General features: G+C 36.0%; 1 non-coding gene across 1 annotated transcript; it reads left to right on the top strand.

The window, feature by feature from the left end:
• Nucleotides 1-679: 679 nt before the first annotated feature.
• Nucleotides 680-786, top strand: LOC127109810 (small nucleolar RNA R71). The gene has a single exon (XR_007797061.1). It is a non-coding gene; the product is annotated as a small nucleolar RNA R71 (small nucleolar RNA).
• The last annotated feature ends 7,445 nt before the right edge of the window (nucleotides 787-8,231 follow it).

The following is an 8,231-nucleotide window of genomic DNA, read 5'->3' as shown; positions in this document are numbered from 1 at the left end:
TATCTGATCAACCTTAGTCCCTAATTGCGTTATCAGTTCGTTTACGTGAATGTTCTGGTTTAGCAATTCTTTATTTTACTGAGTCTGGCCTGATATAAAGCTCTCCATGATCTTATCAAGGTTAGACTTTTGAGGCACATCTTGCATAGGTTGATTTGGTGTTTGGGCTTGATAACCTTGTGGTCTTTGAGGTGCATAATTTTGGATAGGGTTCTGGTTTTTATAGGAAAAATTCGGGTGATTCCTCCATCCAGGGTTGTAGGTGTTTGAAAATGGGTTACCTTGGGCGTAATTCACTTGGTCGGTGTTCAGGTCGTTCAAAAGGTTACATTCCGCCGATTCGTTTCCTTTAGATCCCCAAAGTTCACACTCTGTGTGGACTATCGCTGCGATGTTAGTGTTTGTAGAAATATGTTCGACCTTAAGGGCTAAAGTGTCCATTTTCGCCTGCATCATGTCCATAGAGCTTATCTCATGTATTCCACCTTGGGTCTCCTTTTTCTCTATTGATGCTCGTTCAGTTCCCCATTGGTAATGGTTTTGGGCCATATACTCAATTAGGTCACAAGCTTCAGGGTAAGGTTTGTTCATCAGCGCGCCACCAACGGCAGCGTCGATGATCATCTTTGTGTTATAATAAAGTCCATTGTAGAAGGTATGAACGATCAACCATTGTTCTATGCCATGGTGTGGACAAACTCTTAATAGCTCTTTGTATCTCTCCCAAGCTTCAAAGAGTCATTCTCCTTGGTTTTGAGTAAATCTAGTTATTTGGTTTCGAAGAACAGCAGTCTTACTAGAGGGAAAATATCTAGCAAGGAATACTCTCATAAGGTCTTCCCAGGTAGTTATTGAATTAGCTGGAAGTGAATCTAACCATGAACGTGCTCTATCCCTGAGGGAGAAAGGAAATAATCTTAAACGGATCGCATCGGGTGAAGCACCGTTGGATTTAAAGGTGTCGGCCAGTTGGATGAAGACTTTTAAATATTGATTTGGGTTCTCGGTAGCGAGACCTGCGAATTGGTTATGCTGCACTAATTGCAGTAAAGATGGTTTTATTTCGAAATTGTTGGCAGGAATGAGGGGGTTTACTATACTAGAACTACGTTCCTCGACAGAGGGTTGGGCAAATTGCTTAAGAGGTCTTTGGTCGCGATTCTCGGCCATAGCTTTCTTAATTCGGATGAGTAAGAGGCGTGTACTAGTGTAACATTCGGGTTCCGCTAAAGGATCTACTAAATTTCCGGTACTACGGGTTCTTCAAATTTACCGGCTAATAATGCCTTAGTCTAGACGGTGTAACAACAGGGTACGAAATTTGACGAAGTTGGTCCCCGGAAACGGCGCCAAAAACTTGATCGTTGTATTCGCAAGTGCACGAATCGCGTCAGAGTAATATAAAAGAATATCGATCCCACAGAGACCAAATCGTCAATCTATCGATTACTATCGTTACGATGTTTATCAAAGGCGGTATAAAAGAGATATTGATGTTGCAAAATAATGGTAAATAATAAATGCAGTGCAGATAAAGACAGGTTTGAATGTAATTCAGGTCAGTTAAACGATGTTTCGATTGTCTAAATAGAACTACTTATGAGGCAATATTTTCTACTCTTGAAAAGAATCCATTTAACAGGAACCGTCGCTTTCGCGTATTCAGAACCGAGTTTACCCTTAAATTAAGGCCTTTTATTGTCACTTATAAAAGGTGCGCAGAACGCTAAAGTAGTAAACTTATTTTTAAGAAATAAGACTCGTAAACTTAGTTGAAAAGTGATTTTGATTTGGAAAGTTTACCCAAGGAGTTTCCTGATTTTAAATCTATCAACGCGTTCGAAAACTGTTTCAAAGATCGTTTTTCCTTAAAGTGATAAAAATTCCTAGTTAACTAAGCCAGGGTGCTTTCGCACTCCTTGAGTAGTTAAAACTAACCAAGTTTGTTTCAGAAAACTTGAATTAAAAATCCAAACAGCCGTTAAAGCATTTCTACATATTCAATATGTGAAACATCTCTTTAACCGCGATCCTTACATTCTAACCTTTGAAAGATTTAGCCAGACATGGTAATACCAACAAACACAACGATATTGATCATGATGAAAAGTTATTTTAGAATGTAAGGCGTAAAGAACGAGTAAAGTGTGTAAAGTAATTAAAATGAGCAATAACGATAATGGCGAGAAATTTAAATAAAGTAAAGCGTGGACAGAAATTAAATAAAGTAAAGCGCGGACAGAAATTAAATAAAGTAAAGCGTGGACAGAAATTAAATAAAGTAAAGCGTGGACAAAAATTAAATAAAGTAAAGCATGACAAGTAAAATAAATAAAAGCGATTAAATAAGAACCTACTCCAAACGGAGGCTTTAAAACTGGTACAAGGAAAAGAAACCTTCGACTCTGAAGATAAAGACGACATCAAAATCGAAGTGCTCCAACTCAATTTCACTAAGGTGCGATAACCCCTTGATGTGACGGATTACCGCTTTTACAGATGCTAAATATAGTCTTAGTGTTGTAAACTAAGTTGGATCATTTGGAAATGAACTAGAACGACCTATTTATATAGGAGTTCAACAGTTTGTAAAGACCATGATACCCTTCAACTTCTCCTTAGTGGGAACATGAATTGCAAAGGTGGCACCCGCCACCCCTTCATGGCGCCCGCCATGTGTGGAAATGGGAAAGTTCATGGGAATGTGGCGGTTACCTCCTGGTTGAGGGTTGATGAGTCATGGCTTCTCCTATAGCGGCCGCCATGTGTAACGCCATATGTACAATATTTGTCGAAAAACCCTAATTCTTGGTCTTTTTGTTGTCGATACCCCAAGCAAGTCTTACCCAGTAATGTCCCAATACTACCCAACAAGTCGGGTTTATTGAACTTTGTCAGTAGCCTTATTTTTCCAATATTCTTCTCACTATCATCCTTTTGGTGAAAGTCCCTTGGTGAATAATGATCAACGTCTTATTTATGATAACCGTTATCCTTTTGGTAATGGTAAATCCCTGACATTTATGATCTTACCGTCATCCTTTTGGTGTCGGCGATCCTTAAAGTTTTGTCCCAACCTTTGTCCTTTCAGTGAATGGCGACCTCTGTAATTATTACGGCTTACCGTCATCCTTTTGGTGTCGGCGATCCTTGTGGTAATAAGGATCCTTGTCATTTTTGTTCAACCATCATCCTTTTGTTAGTGGTGATCTTTGTTATTATGTTTATCCATCATCCTTTTGGTGATAGAGATTATGAAGTTCGATTTAAGATATCATCCTTTTGGTGATTGTGACATTAAGAAAGATCAATCTTGCTGTCATCCTTTTGGTGTCATTGATATTTGAAGCTATATTGACTTATTATCATCCTTTTGGTGGTAACAAGTTTTGTCGTTTGATCTTACCTTCACCCTTTTGGTGATGGTGGTCGTCAGAATGTTGTGACTTACTATCATCCTTTTGGTGATAACAAGTTCTGTTTGTTTGATCTTAATTGACATCCTTTTGATGTCAGTGATATTTAAAGTTATTGACTTATTATCATCCTTTTGGTGGTAACAAGTTGCATTTTCGATCTTACCTTCATCCTTTTGGTGATGGTGATCGTTTGAGTTTGTTTTGACTTATTATCATCCTTTTGGTGGTAACAAGTTTTGTTATTAATCTTACCTTCATCCTTTGGTGATGGTGATTGTTAACTCATTATCAACCTTTTGGTGATAACGGGTTTTGTTTTGATCTTACCTTCATCCTTTTAGTGATGGTGATCATTTGAGTTATTGTGACTTATTATCATCCTTTTGGTGATAACAAGTTTTGTTGTTTGATAATACCTTCATCCTTTTGGTGATGGTGATTGTATCGACTTATTATCATCCTTTTGGTGGTAACGAGTTTTGCGTGTTTAATCTTACCTTCATCCTTTTTGTGACGGACATCATCCTTTTGGTGATGAAAATCTTTGAATTTTATTATGTCCAACTATCCCCTTTCGGTGACAGCAAGTTCGGTTATTAATCTTACCACCATCCTTTTGGTGGTGACTACCTTGGAAGCTTGGTTTATCCATCATCTTTTGGTGATGACGATCCTGGAAATCATGGCGAATTACTATCATCCTTTTCATGATGTCAATTCTACTGGCGTCCTTTTGGTGCCAGAAAACCTGTTCAGTTTTATCCTTATATCAACCAACTACCTTTGCAAGATTTGAATATCGACTCGGGGGTTGGCATTGATTTGGCATTCTACCCCTAATACCTGGATGTTGTTAGGACTCATTGCATTCAGTTTCTACATTTCTCCATTGCATTTCGAAGGACAAAATTCAGGTCTTTTTGTATTTAATTACCTTCCACCACGAATGTATGAAGACTATTGTTATTCTTACCTTCTAGTTCAAGTTAATTAAATAGGGGCAACTGTCATACCCCAATTTTGTCCGGGCATTTTAAATTTTCGTAAATTTGATTTTTTATTTTTAATTTGCGTCATATGCACAACATGACATGCGTTCCATCATGAATAATACCTAAAATATCAATTGGAATAAATTTATTGAAAATACAGACAAATTGGTTAAATCATTTCTCAAGAACGTGCAAAATCAGCGGGTAAAAAGTTTCGAAATTAAAATTGCAAACGCCAGTATTATTAATCTACTGTTTGTGTAGTTTAACCTGGTGTGTTCGTTACATTTTCCAGCGACTTTTTCAGTTGTGTTTTGACCCGTCTGAGTCTTTCAACCGATGAAAATTTATTTCAGAATTTGAAGAAACGTTGTATTTTTTTAATAAGTATATTTCGTGCTGATCATTTTAACGCATCTAATTTAATTTTTCGGGTAAATTTATATCCGACTTTTATTTATAATAGGTCACTAAATTTCTTGGTTTGATTATTCAATTAAAGAAATTAAAAAAATACAAAATATTTCTTTCCATCCAATATTGAGATGCCACGTCCCCTATATTCACACGATTTTTTTTGAGATCTTATCCTCACCAAAATCTGAATCCCAAGGATCCACGGACTTTGAATACTCTCTCTTAACGTGACGTGTTTTGGGGGGAGGGTGAGCGAAAAAAATTCCCTCTTTCTCTCTCTCCAACGGGTAAAAGAAAAACAAGGAATAAAAGGGTTTTCTTCTTCTCTTTGACGGCGACAGACGACACCCTTTGCAATCCTCTTCCACCTTCACTCACTGTGTCAGCCACCTTCAAACTTATTCTTCCTCTTAGCACCTCAACCTTCAAAAAAGCTCACTCACCACCACTTCTATCTCACAACGCACCGTGATCCCACCCTAATTACATCCCACTATGGTTTCTTATTTTATGCATAAACACAAATCCTTAACTATTCCAGCTACCTGCCATGGAAGTACCACACACCTTTCCATGTTCATTCTAACCACCATACCTTCGTCCTTCACGATTCAACCACGCTAACATCCTTGAACGGGAAAACACCATTATCGGTCACACAACATAACTCATTTCAACACCTTTTAAACACCAGATTTAAACCGCGTTTAAATCACACAACAACCTCCTCTGCAACAGAACACCATCACGCCGCGCCAAGCACCGTGACGGATTCACTGCTGCCAACGTCACCAACATCTATCGGATTCAAACCACCACATTGTAGCGGGGTATTCGTTACCATTAGAGATATTGACTAAATCTAAGGTAAACCATACAAATCGAGTCGCCACCGCACTTCTATTTATCAAAGGAATGGTTAGAAAGCAAACAAAAACCTAAAAGTTTTATCAAATCAAAAACTAGTAAAAATGTCAGAGATCTGGGTAAGGGGGTTGGTTATGCAATGTGAAGGTTTTAAGCACCCAAAACATCCTAGGTACTCATAGGGAGCCCTTTTCACATTAGTTGTAAGGTTAGTATTTGGTGAAAATTTGTTTGTGCAAACATGATTGAAGAGATGAGAAAAGAATGTACAAGTTTATTTACATTTGTGTTTGGATGGATAAACCCATTGCCTACGTACCATCTTAAAAAAGATTAGGATCAAAACCTCGTAGTTCGGGGTAAAAATCTCAAAATGAGTTGGTGAATTGATTGGTCCAAAAGCCTTAAGGTCTTTTGTTATCCAAGGGAGAAAACTCAACCTAAAACCACAAATCCACCATGTGAGGATATCTTCAACATGCTAGTGAGGGGTTAACCCTATAATAAGCATGGAAGACTCATTGTCCATCACTAAGGATATAGGTGAGCATTACATCTACCTCAAGGATAACTCAAACCTAATAGCTAAAGGTTGTGAAAAAATTTGATTAAGAAAGCGGCCATTGAAACCACAAAAAGACATTTGAATGGGTTATATTTACCAATGAAAAGTATTTACAAAATATGGTCAAAGTTGACTTAAAGATTCAATTCAAAATAAGTGTTATGAAAATAAGGTTTCAAAATCAAAAGCATAAGGCTTAGGTTTCTAATGTTGAAAACAAGTGTTAAATGTTTGCACAAAAGTTTTGGCTTGGGTTAGAGTGGAGAGAAGAAGAAGAATGGCTAAAATCCTAATCATACAAGGGGTAAAGGATAAGAAACAAGACCACAAATGGAGTTCCTCTCTTGAGATGATATTGATGATCCAAGTAGCTCCCATCCTTTGGAATATGCAAGCAAAAATAGTAAGCTCAATCAACAATCAAACAAGTCTCTTAAGAGATCCTAAATGAATCTTGTATCTTTCACTTTGGATGAACATGGCAATGGTTCTTCACTTTGGATCAAGTTGGAGTCCCTAGCACAAGAACACACACATCAAGAGATTCTAGCAAAGCAAACAAGGAATGGACAATAAGAGTTTAGAAGTTGGTCCTTTCAAGGTCATCTTTCAACATTAAGCATTCTAAAGGCCCAATGCCTAGTTGCTCTTTGACTTTTATAGCACTCTAAAGGCCCAATGCCTAGTTGCTCTTTGACTCCAAATTTGCATAGGGAAAGTCCTAAAGTCTAAGTCCATTTGCCCATTTCTTTGTATTTGGTCAACAATCAAAATAAAACACAAGCACAATAGTATATACACAATTATGTGCTCAAGTGAGCAAAAGGCAAATTGCATTAACATAAACATGTGCTCAAGTGAGCAAAGGAAAAAGCAAATGAATAATATGTACAAGAGTAATAAATTGCATAAATTTAAAGTGCAAAAAGTAAATATTAATAGTTAATGGTTAGTGTTAGTAGTTAGTGTGCCATAAGGTAAATTTAGCGCTATGTTAAGCAATTGTAATTGGACTTATGTAGAAGTCACAACTATCTGAGGCCGGTCAATAATAATGTAGGCAACAACACAAGTTAGAAGTCTTGATTAGTGAACCAAGTTCCAACAACTTGCCATGCCAAAAGAAAAAGAGAATTGATCTTGTATTGGTTTAAGTCCTTTGCATGACTTAAGAAGCAATCTATCCTTAATGCAAAGCCATTCACTTGATCATTTGATCAAGATGAATTAGATTTGAATCAAGGAAGATTAAACCTCCATAATCAATGCTAACTTATCAACCTTTAACTTATTGATCAAAAAGAAAAGAAGAAGAAGAAAGAGATGAATAATGGAAATGGAAATTAAAAGAATAAAGGACATTAAATTAAAGAATGTACCAATCAATAAGTGTTGACCAATGACATTGAGGATCATGGTCAAACAATCAAAAACAGAAGTGAGATGAAGATTGGAGGTCAAGTAATGAACAAAATATTTTTGACATTTTTAATATTAAAAATAAACTTGAATTAAAGTATTAAAGAAAGGTTAAACTTCAAATTCACTTCAAATCAACTTTAAAAAGTCCAAGTGAATTATCCCAAGTTCAACATGGTCAAACAAAGTTTGACAAAAAATTTCAGCATTTTTAAAAGTCAGAAACTATTTTTAATCAAATAAAAATGAATAAAAATAACCTAATTGAACTAAAATCTCAAATAAATCTCAAATCAATTAAGAAATTGATGAGAATATTTTTCATAGATCCATCATCATTCAAAGAGGTTGGAAAAATATTTTTTTATTTTTTGAATATCAAAAACTATTTAAAATGAATTAAAGATGATCAGAAAAGAGAAAATTCACAAAAAATAACAAATGATAAAATAAAAAATATTAAAAATCATTTTTATAAACTAGAATTAAAAAGAGAAATAATGCAATTGGTCCCATATTTTTTGGATTAAAAATGAAAGAGTTATGAATTTT

The sequence above is a fragment of the Lathyrus oleraceus genome, chromosome 7 (assembly GCF_024323335.1).
Source record: "Lathyrus oleraceus cultivar Zhongwan6 chromosome 7, CAAS_Psat_ZW6_1.0, whole genome shotgun sequence".
NCBI lineage: Eukaryota > Viridiplantae > Streptophyta > Magnoliopsida > Fabales > Fabaceae > Lathyrus > Lathyrus oleraceus.
The sequence above is the reverse complement of the archived record's forward strand: the minus strand, read 5'-3'. Positions and strand labels throughout refer to the sequence as shown.